Genomic DNA, 17287 nt, shown 5'->3' with positions numbered 1-17287 from the left:
GTCTACTCATCTTTACTTTTTGCAGCGGGGTACACTGGTATTCCACAGGGAAAAACATTGGGCGTGTAGAGTTGGATCTTGATCTGTGGCACCAAAAGGCTTAAGCTTTGATTGTTCCCAGGATGCACTGCACCACCTCCTCTATAGCCCCGCCTCCAGGCACTGGAGCTTAGTTTGTAAGTTGGTGCATGCAGTGCAGGCAGCTAACAGATGGGGCTGTGCTAGGCAGCCCTGAAAAGAGCTTTTGTTTAAAGAAAAAAAGAATACTTCAAGGGCTACAGCACAGGCATGTCAGTCTGACATTCTGTGCTGCGGCTTTATCACCTCCCTCAGCGGCGCTGCATACTCCCGCGCCCTGGTTGCCGGGTGCTTGCAGCGGAGGCTCTCCAGTTCCCATAAGGCACACATAACCGCTGCTGCTCTCTTGGATTGTGTGGCCGCACTTCGGGGAGGAGGTGAGAATGTCACCTAGCTGGGACCCGCCGGAATCGTGATCCGGTCACGGTCCCAGTAGACAGACAGCGCCGCTGGCGTGGACACTGTGGCCATGCAGGGACCCCACTGTATCCACCAGGGCAGGGAGCACAGGTCGGATTTACTGAAATCCGTTTAACATAGGCTCCATAGTACCCGGTGGTGAAGTCCAGCATAGGGGATAAGGCGCTGCCCTGTAGCTCCTCCCCCAGCTCCAGGTGCCATCTACAGCAGGTGTTCCCGCCCTGGAGCTGCATCTCTCTCCCTCACTCCCTGTCAGCATTTGGGCGCCATCCCTCACTCCCTGTCAGCATTTGGGCGCCTGGGACTGCTGGGCACTGTCTCCTCTGTAAAGCCGCCTGTCTCATCAGCGCTGTGCATTTACAGGACACTTAAGTATTCTACATGTCATTTAGAGAGCGTTAGTTAAGAACAAGTGCACTACTATATGAATATTTAGTACACGTATTCTGTGATATACATCCAGTGTTTACCATGCATTGTTATATTTGTATACATACATAGCTATATGTAGTATTACTAGTCCAGTGCAGTTTTATTGATTATATGTAATAATTTCTGCATTGTACCTGTGACTGTGTGTGCATATAGCTGCTGTGTGGATTCTTTTCTGTGTATCACACATATTGCTATCACTGTATTCTGTACCCTGGGGATCGAAGTGCGTCAGGGTCTCATATACCATATAGTGTTCCACAGGATATACGGTTTAGTTTTTTTCACTGTGTGTTTCAGTCACATGATAACGCTTAAATCCTCTGTTGTGCTGTGAATTTGCAGTCACATAACAGGTTTTTTTTGTCAGGTATTGTGTTTGTCTGGCTATATTGTACTGTTACGCCCTATGGCTACATTCCCGATAATGTCTGCTACACAGTGCGGGAAATCCGCAGATGCACAGGCATCATGCAGTGCTGACGTCACTGATTTATCTGAGGAAAAGATTTCTGCTGAGGTTTCAGGCAGTGAGTGTTCTGTTCCCCCCCACCCCCCTAGTCAGCCTGCAGCAGATGTGGCAAATTAAGACCCACCTTGGGCTGCATTTTCCAATATGCTGACTACGCTTGTATCACGGCTTACGCCCCCTGAGGGACCTCCTGTGCCATTACAGCCACATATTGTCCCTGTAGTTAATCCACCATGGGCGGATACTCTGTCAACCTAGTTACAGCAATTAAATCAGTCCTTGGTTAAACAAAAGCCTAACCCTTGCCCTACTGGGACCAAAGGGTCATCTTAGCTGGCCATTTCTTCCTCACAATCTACTAATATTTTGGTTGATTCTTCTGATTCGGATGGGGAATATACTGATCCATCATATGCTGATACTGCTGCTTCTGATGATGATTCTACAACACAGGTTGATGTCCCTGACCTGGTGGAGGCTATCAAGCTGATTCTTCCGATTGATGATGACGTTGACCCTCCTGACACATCTAAGAAACCTGATAAGTTCAAACGTCAGAAGGTTACTAAATTAGTTTTACCACATTCTGACCATTTAATTGACATACGTCAAGAATCCTGGTCTTCTCCAGGCAAGAAATTTTCCCTGTCTAAAAAGATGGAAGCTCGTTAACCTATTTCTGCGGGGTTGAGTAACAAGTGGGAAACCCCGCCACCGGTGGACTCACATGTAGCCCGTCTTGTCGTGTCATCTACTCTGACTGTCACCACCGTCACCTCTTTGAAGGAACCGACGGATAAACGTGTGGAAGGTTGCTCTAAGTCTATATACACCCTTACAGGTGCTGTACATAGACCCACTATGGCAGCCTCTTGGGCTGCGAAAGGCATTGAAGCATGGGTTCAAGCAATTGAGGAAGAGCTACCTCTGAATTTCTCTGACGTCCTAGTGGATGCTGGGTACTCCGTAAGGACCATGGGGAATAGACGGGCTCCGCAGGAGACTGGGCACTCTAAAGAAAGATTTAGGTCTACCTGGTGTGCACTGGCTCCTCCCCCTATGACCCTCCTCCAAGCCTCAGTTAGATTTCTGTGTCCGGCTGAGCTGGATGCACACTAGGGGCTCTCCTGAGCTCCTAGGAAAAAAGTATATGTTAGGTTTTTTATTTTCAGTGAGACCTGCTGGCAACAGGCTCACTGCACCGAGGGACTAAGGGGAGAAGAAGCGAACCTACCTAAGTGGTGGTAGCTTGGGCTTCTTAGGCTACTGGACACCATTAGCTCCAGAGGGATCGAACACAGGACCCGACCTCGTCGTCCGTTCCCGGAGCCGCGCCGCCGTCCCCCTTACAGAGCCAGAAGCAAGAAGGTGGTCCGGAAAATCGGCGGCTGAAGACTTCTGTCTTCTCCAAGGTAGCGCACAGCACTGCAGCTGTGCGCCATTGCTCCTCATGCACACCACACACTGCGGTCACTGATGGGTGCAGGGTGCTGGGGGGGGGCGCCCTGAGCAGCAATATTAACACCTTGGCTGGCGAACTGACACCATATATAGCCCCAGGGGCTATATAGGTGTTTATTAACCCCTGCCAGAACTTTTACAATAGCGGGAGAAATCCCGCCGAAAAAGGGGCGGAGCCATCTCCCTCAGCACACTGGCGCCATTTTCCCTCACAGCTCTGCTGGAGGGATCGCTCCCTGGCTCTCCCCTGCAGTCCTGCACTACAGAAAAGGGTTAAAAAGAGAGGGGGGGCACAAATTAGGCGCAGTATATATATATTATGCAGCTATAAGGGAAAACACTCTCTATAGGTGATATCCCTGTGATATATAGCGCTCTGGTGTGTGCTGGCATACTCTCCCTCTGTCTCCCCAAAGGGCTTTGTGGGGTCCTGTCCTCTGTCAGAGCATTCCCTGTGTGTGTGCTGTGTGTCGGTACTGCTGTGTCGACATGTATGATGAGGATAATGATGTGGAGGCGGAGCAAATGCCTGTGAATGGGATGTCACCCCCTGCGGGGTCGACACCGGTGTGGATGGACTTATGGAAGGAATTACGTGACAGTGTCAACTCCTTACATAAAAGGTTTGACGACATAGGACAGCCGGCTGCTCAGCTTGTGCCTGTCCAAGCGTCTCACATGTCATCAGGGGCTCTAAAACACCCGCTACCTCAGATGGCAGACACAGATGTTGACACGGATACCGACTCCAGTGTCGACGACGATGAGACTAGTGTACCATCTAATAGGGCCACCTGTTACATGATTGAGGCAATGAAAAATGTATTACACATTTCTGATAATACCCCAGATACCACAAAAAAGGGTATTATGTTTGGTGACAGAAAACTACCAGTAGTTTTCCTGCATCTGAGGAATTGATATGAGGTGTGTGAGGAAGCGTGGACTTCCCCCGATAAGAAATTGATAATTTCTAAGCAGCGTACCCTTTTCCGCCAGAGGATAGGTCACGTTGGGAAATAACCCCTAGGGTAGATAAAGCGGTTACACGCTTATTAAAAAAGGTGGCACTACCGTCACGGATACGGCCGCCCTGAAGGACCTGCTGATAGAAAGCAGAAAACTACCCTTAAAGCTATATACACACACGGGCATTATATTGAGACCTGCTATTGCCTCGGCATGGATGTGCAGTGCGGCAGCTGCGTGGTCAGATTCCCTTTCGGATAATATTTATACTATAGATAGGGACAATATTTTGCTGAAAATAGAGCATATAAAAGACGCTGTCTTATACATGCGTGATGCACAGAGGGATATTTGCCGACTGGCATCACTAATAAGCGCTATGTAAAACCATTGCCGCCAGACGGGGGTTATGGACTCGGCAATGGTCGGGCGATGCCGATTCAAAACGGCACATGGAAGTTTGCCCTAGAAGGGGGTGGAACTGTTTGGGGATGGTCTTTCAGACCTCGTTTCCACAGCTACGGCTGGGAAATCAAAACTTTTGCCACAAGCTACCCCACAGCAAAAGTAAGCACTGTATTATCAGGTACAGTCCCTTCGGCCCCAGAAAAGTAGAGGGATAGAGGCTCATCTTTTCTGCCAAGAGGAAAAGGTAGAGGGAAAAAGCTGCAGCACACAGCTAGTTCCCGGGAGCAGAAGTCCTCCCCTGCGTCCGGTAAGTCCACAGCATGACGCTGGGGCTGCTCAGGCGGACCCGGGTACGGTGGGGGCCCGTCTCAGAAATTTCAGCGCACAGTGGGCTCTCACACAGGTGGATCCCTGGGTTCTTCAAACAGTATCTCAGAGGTACAGGCTGGAATTCGAGACGTCTCCCCCCCGCCGTTTCCTAAAATCTGCCTTACCGGCAACTCCCTCTGCCAGGGAGGCAGTGTTGGTGGCTATCCAAAAAACTGTATTCACAGCAAGTGATTGTCAAGGTACCCCTCCTTCAACAGGAAAAGGGTTACTTTTCCACAATGTTTGTGGTACCGAAACCGGACGGTTCGGTGAGACCCATCTTAAATTTAAAATCCTTGAACACATATAACAAAAGATTCAAGTTCAAGATGGAATCGCTCAGGGCGATTATTGCGATCCTGGACGAGGGGGATTACAGGGTCTCTCTGGACATCAAGGATACTTACCTGCATGTCCCCATTTACCCTCCTCACCAGGAGTACCTCAAGATTGTGGTACCGGACTGTCACTATCAGTTCCAGACGTTGCCGTTTGGATTATCCACGGCACCGAGGGTCTTTACCATGGGTAATGACCGAAATGATGATACTCCTTCGCAAGAAGGGAGTTTTAATTATCCCGTACTTGGACGATCTCCTGATACAGGCGAGGTCCAAGGAACAGTTGGTAAGGGGGTAGCACTTTCTCCGGAAGTGCTGCAACAGCAGGACTGGATTCTCAATTCCAAAGTCACAGCTGGTCCCGACGACATGTCTTCTGTTCCTGGGAATGATTCTGGAAACAGACCAGAAAAAAGTGTTTCTTCCAATGGAAAAAGCCGAGGAGTTGTCATCTCTAGTCAGAGACATCCTACAACCGGAACAGGTGTCGGTACATCAATGCACACGAGTCCTGGGAAAAATGGTAGCTTCGTACGAGGCGATTCCATTCGGAAGGTTCCACGCAAGGACTTTCCAGTGGGACCTGTTGGACAAATGGTCCGGGTCCCATCTCCAGATGCAACAGCGAATAACCCTGTCGGCAAGGACCAGGGTGTCGCTGCTGTGGTGGCTGCAGAGGGCTCATCTACTAGAGGGCCGCAGATTCGGAATACAGGACTGGGTCCTGGTGACCACGGATGCCAGCCTTCGGGGCTGGGGTGCAGTCACACAGGGAGGAAATTTCCAAGGACTGTGGTCAAATCAGGAGATTTCGCTTCACATAAATATTCTGGAGCTAAGGGCCATTTACAATGCCCTAAGCCAAGCAAGACCCCTGCTTCAGAACCGGCCGGTACTGATCCAATCAGACAACATCACGGCGGTCGCCCATGTAAACAGACAGGGCGGCACAAGAAGCAGGAGGGTAATGGCAGAAGTCACAAGGATTCTCCGATGGGCAGAGAATCATGTGTTAGCACTGACAGCAGTGTTCATTCCGGGAGTGGACAACTGGGAAGCAGACTTCCTCAGCAGGCACGACCTCCACCCGGGAGAATGGGGACTTCATCCAGAAGTCTTCCAGATGCTGGTAAACCGTTGGGAAAAACCACAGGTGGACATGATGGCGTCCCGCCTCAACAAAAAGCTAAAAAGATATTGCGCCAGGTCAAGGGACCCTCAGGCGATCGCTGTGGACGCTCTAGTGACACCGTGGGTGTACCAGTCGGTTTATGTGTTTCCTCCTCTACCTCTCATACCCAAAGTACTGAGAATAATAAGAAAGCGAGGAGTGAGAACTATTCTCGTGGCTCCGGATTGGCCAAGAAGGGCTTGGTACCCGGAGCTTCAAGAGATGCTTGCAGAGGACCCTTGGCCTCTGCCGCTCAGACAAGACCTGCTGCAGCAGGGACCCTGTCTGTTCCAAGACTTACCGCGGCTGCGTTTGACGGCATGGCGGTTGAACGCCGGATCCTAAAGGAAAAAGGCATTCCGGAGGAAGTCATCCCTACCCTGATCAAGGCCAGGAAGGATGTCACCGCAAAACATTATCACCGCATTTGGCGAAAATATGTTGCTTGGTGTGAGGCCAAGAAGGCCCCAACGGAGGAATTTCAACTGGGTCGATTCCTGCATTTCCTGCAAGCAGGTGTGACGTTGGGCCTCAAATTGGGGTCCATTAAGGTCCAGATCTCGGCCCTGTCGATTTTCTTCCAGAAAGAACTGGCTTCACTGCCTGAAGTTGTATATACACAAGAAGAGAAAGTATGACTCTTGTTTGGGCGCACTCTTATCTCAAAATTAAAATGTTCGTTGTTGGGTAATATGCCCAACCTGGGTACGGTAGTCTTTTATTCTTGTTCTCTAAGATACACACAAATTCGTCCGGACATGTACACCATCATTAATAGTAAGTAAATCCTTTAGATTATGGCTACTTCAATTTTGTGGCTACTCCAAATTTATGGGATGTTCAGATCTTAATTATGCCTGGATAACCGCATATAGGAAGATAGCCACATAAAAGGCTACTTCCGTCTGCTACAGATCAGTACAAACTGTGTTTGTATTAATGAGCCCGGATTGGGTTAGATATATTGGTGGAAAAACCCACACATGGATAAACAGTTACATTTGCCGGCCAATATCATAAAGAGGTCATAACGGCTAGAGGTTCAAGTAGTAGGAATGAGTGTAAGTGGTGATACTGCTGTTGGTATTGAGTCTATAGGGAAGATAGTCTTCCTACTTCACTGGGTATTCCCTAGAAGTCGCCCATCTAGGTACTGACCCAGCCCACCTCCGTTTAGCTTCCAAGATCGGACGAGATTGGGCGTGGACGTAGGGGTATGGTCGTAGGAAGGTTGGACCCTACAGTACCAATGAGAGTGCACCGAAATGGAGGGATGGAGACCTCCGAAGGAGTGATTAAGACTGGGTAAGGAGGGAAGATAGCAGATGTTTGGATAGGTGTGAATCTGCTGTCCACGTTAGACTGAAGAGACGTGTCCCCTGAGGGGGCACACTCCCCAGAATCGTGGATGAGAGTTCACAGAAGAAAGCCAAGTTAAGAAAATGCAGAGTAAGAAGATATCTGCAGGGTAATACCAATAGTAAGTACACCTCTTGGATTATATTAAATGAATCTCTAAATATTTAAGTATCACTTATGGTAGTGGTCTAAGTATCACTTATGGTAGTGGTCGAGAGTTACATGTATGGTCCATACAGTTTGTTATTTGCCTTAGGCAGATTATGCGCGAGACAAGGACCTTGCAAATCCCCAATTTGAACGTCAGACAAATGAGTATCTACAAAGGATATGGTAATCAGCCACGCTGGAAATGTCAGCTAAATTGATTGCATGATTTTTGTGAAAGATACAAAGAAATGCATTCAAAGGTACAGACTTGTACTACTATGGTTTACAATCTAGTATGAAAGGGCTATACATATCCCCCATTCAAACGTCCAACCGGTAAATGCTCACAGGGGGTATATGGGTGGTCACCCTCGCTGAATCAGCAAAAATGATTGTATGAATTTTGTTAAAGCATAACTTCTTAAACAATAAGATATCCAACTGAGATAATAATAATAAAGGATCAAATATCACCCATTCAGTATCAGTCAGGCTGTGCCCAGGAGGAAAATCTGAAATAATAAAGGATCAAATATCACCCATTCAGTATCAGTCAGGCATGTGTCCAGGAGGAAAACGCGTTTCACCCAGTATGGGCTTGTTCACTTCCTTTCTGTGCCGCTCATCTGAGTATTAAATCAGGGTATTTAAATGCCACTGCAAATTGCTGTCAGCCAATGGCTAATGTGGGGGCAGGGTTGTGTTAAGACTCTGGTCCAATCAGGAGCCAGCTAGGAACGCATCAATGGGGCGGACTTGTGAGACAGATAAGGGAGGGCGGAAGTTTTAATTACTGTTTCCGCCCTATTGTGTTGTGAAAAAGTTGTAGTACGGGAAATGGTATAATCATTATGACCCTCGTAGCGGAGTAGGGCTGATTGGAGTCGGCGGGAGTTACCGATGGACATGCTGAGTGCGGCTAGCTTCTCTGGGCGACATCGTTTGGTCGCGCTGTGCTGGCGGAAGCTGCAGGCTGAGCTTCCGTCCCGCCTTGTTTACCTGGTTGCCAGGATACCCGCGTCAACATACGGCATGACGCAGGTATGGTTGTGCGGGCGGAAGCTGTATTCTGAGCTTCCGCCCGAGGGGACATTGTGTTGGTGGGTTGCTAGGCAACCCACGTATGCAGCGTTAAATCCCTTTAAATTAGAAGTTGGTGGGTTGCTAGGAAACCCACGTCTTCGTAGTCTGGTGAAAATGAATAAAAGTAAAAGTACAGGCTGAATGGGGAGTGGGGAAATATAAAGTTAAGAGAGTGCAATACCATGATCATCTGGAAAAAGATTTTTTTGTTTCTAATTTGAGAAGGAGCGTGAAAGGTGTTGTGAAGGGAAAGTCACTGGGATTGACCAGGAGGATAAATTAAGGTTGAAAATAATGAAAATGAAAGTAAATATAGTAATAAAATAAATTAACAATAAAAATGGAAGTAAAATAAAAATAAATTTACAAAAGAGAAAATAAAAATAATAATAAATATAAACAAAAACAAAAATAAATAAAATTAAAATAAAAATTACAAATTACAAGAATAATCGGGACAGGTGTGTCATTGAGGTGTTGACCTTGTTGAGGGAGACTAAAAGAGAAAGGGGATTAACGGGGTGAATAAAGGTATGAGATTGCAATTGGGTGCCATTACTTGCGTGTGCATTGGATTGATGTTAGAAACAATGGAATGGATAAAATGTGATTGATGGTGCGGGATGTATTATGAATCTAGAGGTGAAGGGGTGTGTGCGGTGGAAAAAGGAACAGAAACAGGGCATGATTGTGGAGTGATACGAGTTGTGTTGTCATGCGCGGGTTAGGTTGTGATGATGAATATGAGGACTATAGTGGGGACAGTGCATGGGTGATGGTAGGGAGGGAATCGTGTTGAATGGGGAACATGGAGGGGGAATGAAATGCGTGTTATGAGAATGGTGCATGGTGATAACAAACAGAACAGTGTTGTTGTCTATGGTGTGGGTGGTGGAGCGCCAACCAGGGTGGCGATTATCATTGAAACAAGTAGAAGAGAAAAAAACACAGAAAATAATTTTGTATGGAAAAATTGCATAGGTGTTAGCACCAGAAATGGGTCATTGGTATAAGTGAATCTAAGTCGGAGTATTACAGATTTAAACTCATAAGAAGACACTAAAGTTAATGTTCTCATTAAGGCCATTAGGACGGAGTCCATTCAGCCTAAAGGTCCATTTACTTTCTTTTTTCAAGAGTTCTTTGGTGATATCTCCGCCCCTAATTCCCAAATGGATTTGCTCCAGACCAAAGATTTTCAGATCCTGCTGACGACCCTTATGAAAGGTATGGAAATGTCTGGCAACTGTGGTTAGTTGCTTCATCCGGGCAAGGTCCATGGCGGCATTGCGACAGGTGCCAAGATGTTCCAAGGCTCTTTCCTTGAGTTTGCGAGTTGTCATACCTATGTATCTAACGTTGCAATCGCACGTGATACAATAGATGAGTGCTTGCGTGTCGCAATTGAAAAATTGTTTGATCATCATGGTTTTACCATATCTGTCCACCACTGAATTGGTTTTCAGAATATGGGGGCATACTTTACATTTGCCACAGGGAAATGTTCCCGTCACTCTGGTTTGTGCTGTTATACTACTAGCCATAAACTCCGTTATTTGGCTTTGTGTGGGTGTATTTTTGATAAAGTGACTTCTGACCAAATGGTCCTTTATGTTTGTGGACCTTCGCCAGCTCATGTTGATTTTTTGAATCGACGTAGGGTGATAATTCTGTATCTGATTGTAAAATGGGCAGATGTTTCTCAATTGCCTGTTTCAAAAGTTTCCATTCAGGACAGAAGGTTCCAACGAACCTGATTTTGGTGTCATCATCCTTGGTCTTGGGCTGGCGTCGGGAGATCAGAGTGTCTCTGCTAGTGTGGAGTGCTTCTTTTTGTGCCCGTTTAAGAGAGCGCTTACTGTATCCCCTTTCTAGGAGCCGGTTGGCCAATGCTCGACTATTCATCTTATAGACCCCTACCTCCGAGCAGTTACGCCTCAATCTCAGAAATTCCCCCTTAGGAATATTTTCTATAGTCGGGGGGAAATGTGTGCTGGTTTGGAGGAGGATGCTGTTTGTAGCAGTTTCTTTTCGATAGAGTTCTGTGGCTAGTGTACCGTCGGAAGACTTGTAAATCCGTAGGTCCAAGAAGGCAACCATATCTTTACTGATTGTATGTGTTAATTTTATGTTCAAGCTGTTATTGTTGAGGTGGTGAATGAATGATAACAGGAGTTCCTCTGTGCCATCCCAGATGATAAAAATATCGTCTATATACCTGAGCCAAATTAATACATGCTCAGTGTAGATGTCATTCTGTTCATCAAAGACGTGAGTTTGTTCCCACCTTCCCAAAAATAAATTGGCGTACGTAGGTGCACAGGCTGCACCCATCGCGGTACCTCGCACTTGTAGGTAAAAACGATCCTGGAAGGTAAAGTGATTCTTTCTAATACAAATTTCAACAGATTGAATAGTAAGGAGTTGAAATCATCATCCTTACTAGAATCCAAGAAGTATTTAACTGCCTCGAGGCCCATCTGGTGGTCAATACTAGTGTACAGCGCCTCTACGTCCAACGTAGCCAGTAGAAAGTGGTCCTCAAAATTTATGTCTCGTATCTTGCGAAGCAAGTCAGATGTATCTTGTAGATAGGATGGCAGCTGCAGTACGTATTCTCGAAGGTGCAAGTCCAGGAACCGACTGGGTTGTTCCAGCATCCCTCCATTCCCAGACATAATTGGTCTCCCTGGTGGTCTTTGAATGTTCTTATGGATCTTGGGGAGGAGGTAGAAGGTGGGTATCCTAGGATTTGTAACTGACAGGTATTTGTGCTCCTGTTTTGTGATTGTGCCCGTAGAGACCGCTTCGTCAATCAGTTGGGAGTATTCTCTCAAAAATTGTGGGATCGGATTGTGGGAGAGTTTTTTATAACAAGTTGTCTGATTTAATTGACGGAGTGCCTCAATAGTGTACATGTCTGTTGGCCACAGGACGATGTTCCCGCCCTTATCGAACGGTTTTATGACCACATCCTTCCAGGTATGTAGTTCCTTAAGTGCTTGTCTTCACTGCCTGAAGTTCAGACTTTTGTCAAGGGAGTTCTGCATATTCAGCCTTCTTTTGTGCCCCCAGTGGCACCTTGGGATCTCAATGTGGTTTTGGGAGTTTCTGAAATCACATTGGTTTGAGCCACTTAAGACTGTGGATTTAAAATATCTCACGTGGAAAGTGGTTATGTTGTTGGCTCTGGCTTCGGCCAGACGTGTGTCAGAATCGGCGGCTTTGTCCTGTAAAAGCCCCTATCTGATTTTCCATATGGATAGGGCAGAGTTGAGGACTCGTCCTCAGTTTCTCCCAAAGGTGGTATCAGCTTTTCACTTGAACCAACCTATTGTGGTGCCTGCGGCTACTAGGGACTTGGAGGATTCCAAGTTTCTGGACGTAGTCAAGGCCCTGAAAATTTATATTTCCAGGACGGCTGGAGTCAGGAAAACTGACTCGCTGTTTATTTTATATGCACCCAACAAGCTGGGTGCACCTGCTTCTAAGCAGACTATCGCGCGCTGGATTTGTAGCAGTATTCAGCTGGCGCATTCTGCGGTGGGACTACCGCAGCCTAACTCTGTAAAAGCCCATTCCACGAGGAAGGTGGGCTCATCTTGGGCGGCTGCCCGAGGGGTCTCGGCTTTACAACTTTGCCGAGCTGCTACTTGGTCAGGGGCAAACACGTTTGCAAAATTTTATAAATTTGATACCCTGGCTGAGGAGGACCTGGAGTTCTCTCATTCGGTGCTGCAGAGTCATCCGCACTCTCCCGCCCGTTTGGGAGCTTTGGTATAATCCCCATGGTCCTTACGGAGTACCCAGCATCCACTAGGACGTCAGAGAAAATGAGATTTTACTCACCGGTAAATCTATTTCTCATAGTCCGTAGTGGATGCTGGGCGCCCATCCCAAGTGCGGATTGTCTGCAATACTTGTAAATAGTTATTTTTACAAAAATCGGGTTGTTATTGCGAGCCATCTGTTCACAGGCTCCATTGTTATCATACTGTTAACCGGGGTTCCTATCGCGAGTTATATGGTGTGATTGGTGTGGCTGGTATGAGTCTTACCCGGGATTCAAAATCCTTCCTTATTGTGTCAGCTCTTCCGGGCACAGTGTCCTAACTGAGGCTTGGAGGAGGGTCATAGGGGGAGGAGCCAGTGCACACCAGGTAGACCTAAATCTTTCTTTAGAGTGCCCAGTCTCCTGCGGAGCCCGTCTATTCCCCATGGTCCTTACGGAGTACCCAGCATCCACTACGGACTACGAGAAATAGATTTACCGGTGAGTAAAATCTTATTTTTTCTGACACTGCTAGACAATATCTGTCATATATTACCACACCCTCCCACTATATTCAGGAGGCGGCCTCTGACGCAGGCATTATGGCGGCCAAGGCATCTACTATGTCTATCCTGGCTCGCCGTAGTCTGTGGTTACGGTCCCGGTCGGTGGACCTGGACTCTAAGAAGACCTTGGAGGTGCTCCCTTTTAAGGGAGATATACTATTTGGAGATGATCTGAACAAGATTGCGACCGACTTGGCGTCGGCCAAGACTGCGTTTCTCCCAAGTACTAATTCTTTGGCTCCGAAGGCTAAGAGTACTACTTTTCGTTCCTTTCGACCTCCAGGTAAAGCAAAGGGTCAGGCGTAGCCGAGACAGGCTCACACTTCCAAATCCTCTAAGCCCAAACCTACATTTTCTTGGGCCGCCCGTCAGCCTGCTTCCAAACCGGGCAAGCCTGCTGCATGACGGGGCGGGCCTCCCCCTGGGGGACCCCAGGGTGGGAGGCCGACTTCTGCAGTTCACCAATGTATGGTTAAAGACAACTGCGGATGCCTGGGTGCAGGAAGTGGTCTCTCACGGGTACACGATCTCTTTCAAGAGACGTCCCCCTCGCCAGTTTTGCTCAACGGTTATCCCTTCAGATCCATTAAAAGCACAAACTCTACATTTGGTTGTCCAATCCCTCCTGGATACAGGAGTGATAGTGCCGGTGCCTCTGTCTTAGAGAGGCAAGGGATACTATTCAACACTGTTTCTAGTTTCTAAGCCGAATGGATCCTCCCGCCCTATACTCAACCTCAAATCTTTGAACAAATTTGTTTGGGTATCCAAATTCCGTATGGAAACCCTGCGCTCTATTGTACTTGCTTTGGAACCCAAGGATTATGTGGTATCCCTGGACATGCAAGTTGCTTACCTACACATACCTATTGCCATGTCACATCAGCAATATATATATTGCTATTGGCAACCTACATTATCAATTCCAAGCCTTACCTTTCGGACTGACCACGGCTCCTCGGATCTTCACCAAGGTCATGGCGGTCATGATGGCCCTTCTCCGCCATCAGGGTATCAGGATCCTGCCATATCTGGATGACTTGCTGATCCTGGCGAACTCCCAAGAGGTTCTCCTCAGTCATCTGGAACTGATGGTCCAATTCCTACAAGCCCATGGGTGGCTCATCAACTGGAGCTCATCGTTGGTCCCTGCTCAGAGCATGGTGCACCTGGGGGCGTTACTGGACACACAACCAATGTTTGTTCTTGTCTCCTGAGAAGGTCCTGAAACTTCAGGACAGAATACGATGCTTCCAAGAGTGTCAATGCAAGTACTAGTCCTCATTGTGTTGGCTTTCGACATAGTAGAGTACGCTCAATTTTATTCCCGCCCTCTACAGAGGTTAATCCTTTCCAAGTGGGACGGCCTGCCTCACCGGATCAGGTCTCAAATGATCTCCTTGACTCCAGAGGTCCGTCTGTCACTGAGCTGGTGGCTACAGGACCAACAATTGAGCATGGGTTGTCCTTTCTGGATCTCCAACTGGGTCCTCCTAATAATGGATGCCAGTCTGTGGGGTTGGGGCGCGAATCCATCAGGAGGTCAGATTTTCTTTTTGTCCTTTTTGGTTTTCACAAATGTGGCTGGCCTGCGAATAAGCAAACTTTGGCCAGATGGATTAGAATGGTGATTGCACAAGCTTATGTGCAGGCTGGGCTCCCAGCTCCTGCAGCTATTAAGGCCCATTCTGCTCGGTCTGTTGGACCTTCTTGGGTGGCCAGCCGTGGCGCGTTCCTGTAACAGGTGTGCAAGGCGGTTACGTGGTCCTCAGTGAACACGTTCATCAGGTTGTATGCTTTTGATACTTACGCATCCCAGGATTCTTCCTTTGGACGCCGGGTTCTTGTACCCACTACAGTGCGTCCCCTCCCATGAGGAACTCCTTTAGGACATCCCCGATGTTTTTCCCTGTGGAATACCAGTGTACCACGCTGCAGAAAAGGAGATTTATGGTAGACTTACCATAGTTAAATCTATTTCTGCGAGGTACACTGGATTTCCACAGGGCGCCCACCCTGACGCACTCATACCCCTTTCACACCGCAGCTATAACCCGGTAAATTGCAGTGAAAGCGCCACATTGAATTTACCGGTTACAGAATACCGGTATTTTAAAACGGTTAAAAAGCAGGGTCCTACACGGTTTAGAACCGTTTCATTGTGCAATGTGAAAGGCTCAGAAACGGTATTTCCAAGCCACATAAGGTGATAGGCTGTCTCTATGCGTGATGTCACCAGGCAGAAGCAGGAAGCTGTAGGAAAAACACATGATAGTGAGTGAAGAAGCGTTTTATTATACAGAATACATTTTAAAATGGCAAATTGGAGTGATGAGGAGGTTAGGGAGCTGCTTAGGATCAGAGGGGATGAAGAAATATGTAGACAAATAACTGGGACAGTGAAGGATGCAGTCATGTACAAAAACATGGTCAAGATGCTTGAAGCTGCTGGGTTCCATCATACGACTGGACAAATTATTAATAAGTTGAAGGCCCTTAGACGGAACTTTCACAAAGTACAAGACCATAAAAGGAACAGGAGTGGAGCTGGCCGCATGGAGCAGTACTACGAACAGTGTTGCAGCCACTCCGGTGAGCTTGTCATCAAGCATAGCAGCAGCTGAAACAAGGCAGGTACCAGTGGCAGAAACAAGCCAGACCTGTGCTGCTGAATCCTTGTGCATTACAGATCCTGTGCCACTATCCCAGTCCCCACCATCGTCGTCGCTCTTATTTGATGAGGACACACAACAGACACAAACCGTGGTGACTGAGGCAACCGTCGTGCCTGAGACAAGTACTGAAAGCATCACAACACCCAATGTGGCAGCGGAAGGAACCCTTACGTTCAAACAGTAAGTACAATACTCCAAAATACATAAATAATTAACATAACCTACTAACGATAACTAACTACTAACGTAAACTAGAATCTCAACTACAAACATAACTACATTTAATATTAACAGTAACTTAACATATGACAACTATAAATGCAAAATCTTGCAGAGTGTACGCAGTGTGTAGATGGGAGGAGGCCAAAACACATTTGTAAACACTGCTGCTTTTGTAATGTATTCTTGAAAAAAAAATTATATATTTTTTGGTTCACAGTATATAATGTGCCCGCAAGGAGACGCCGTCCCAACAAAACCGAACAAGCTGCTCGAATAATGACGACTACTAGCAGAGAAACTTGAGCAGATGGACGATTCCATGGCAGCTCGAGAGGATGCCCATCTCGAGCGCTTTCTGCAGGCACAGCAGGACATGAACAATACCCTCATGTCCCACATTAATATGGATACAAGGGAATGCATGAGGGAAATGCAGGACTTCCTTACGGCACGTCAAAGGGAAATGCAGTCATTATTTGAAAGATTTTTTGCCAACAGGGAATGTCCACACACAATGGCACTTCAGCAACCACCTACAAACATCCCTCAACACTATCCACACTATGGCCCTTCCTCCTACTACGACCAAACACAACCTCAACACACCCTACCTCACTATACCCCTCCTCAATATACCCATCCTCCACAAACCCACCCTCAATACACCCCACCTGAATCTGACCATCCTCCACATACACAACCACCTCCTGAAATGGAGACAACTCCTGACTCTCCTGTTTACAGGATGTTACCTTGAGAGGTTATTGTTTATATTGTTTCTAACATTTTACAGTTTATAATGCAAGTATATTGCATACAATGTTAATGCGTATGTTTTGGATACCAAGGTTTTATATTAGTAAAAATTCTAAGGTCTGTGACCAGTTGTTAAGCCTGTGTACACGTGTATAATTTCAAATTGGGACAGCACATAAACATTAACCAGGTTTATTTGAACGGAACACACAAATGTAATGAATATACAACAAACTGAAAAAAATGACACCAATAATGAGGGAAGGTTGGCCATTATAGCAGCCCTCATCTGTTCTGCACTTCCCGAATGTTCGCCCATATAGGTATTGTATTCAGGTGCAGGGTGTTCAGCTGAGTCCTTAATGGCCCACTCTGACAGAAATTCCTCCCACTGAAATTCATCACAGGTTGTGAAGAATACAGCAAGCCGCAACAATGTTCGGCATGTTTGCAAGGTCCACATCATTGCGCTTCATAAGGCAGCGCCAACGTCCCTTTAAGCGTCCAAATTTGTCTTCCACAACCATTCTTGCAGAGCTCAGGGTGTGCGTAAAGGCAACCTGATTAGGTGTCAGTCTAACAT

At 47.0% G+C, this 17287-nt stretch overlaps 1 pseudogene; it reads right to left on the bottom strand.

The window, feature by feature from the left end:
- Positions 1-7230: 7230 nt before the first annotated feature.
- Positions 7231-7349, bottom strand: LOC134937004 (5S ribosomal RNA; annotated as a pseudogene).
- Positions 7350-17287: the final 9938 nt, after the last annotated feature.

The sequence above is a fragment of the Pseudophryne corroboree genome, chromosome 6 (genome assembly GCF_028390025.1).
Source record: "Pseudophryne corroboree isolate aPseCor3 chromosome 6, aPseCor3.hap2, whole genome shotgun sequence".
Classification (NCBI taxonomy): Eukaryota; Metazoa; Chordata; class Amphibia; order Anura; family Myobatrachidae; genus Pseudophryne; species Pseudophryne corroboree.
This window is presented reverse-complemented; position numbering and strand designations above follow the sequence as displayed.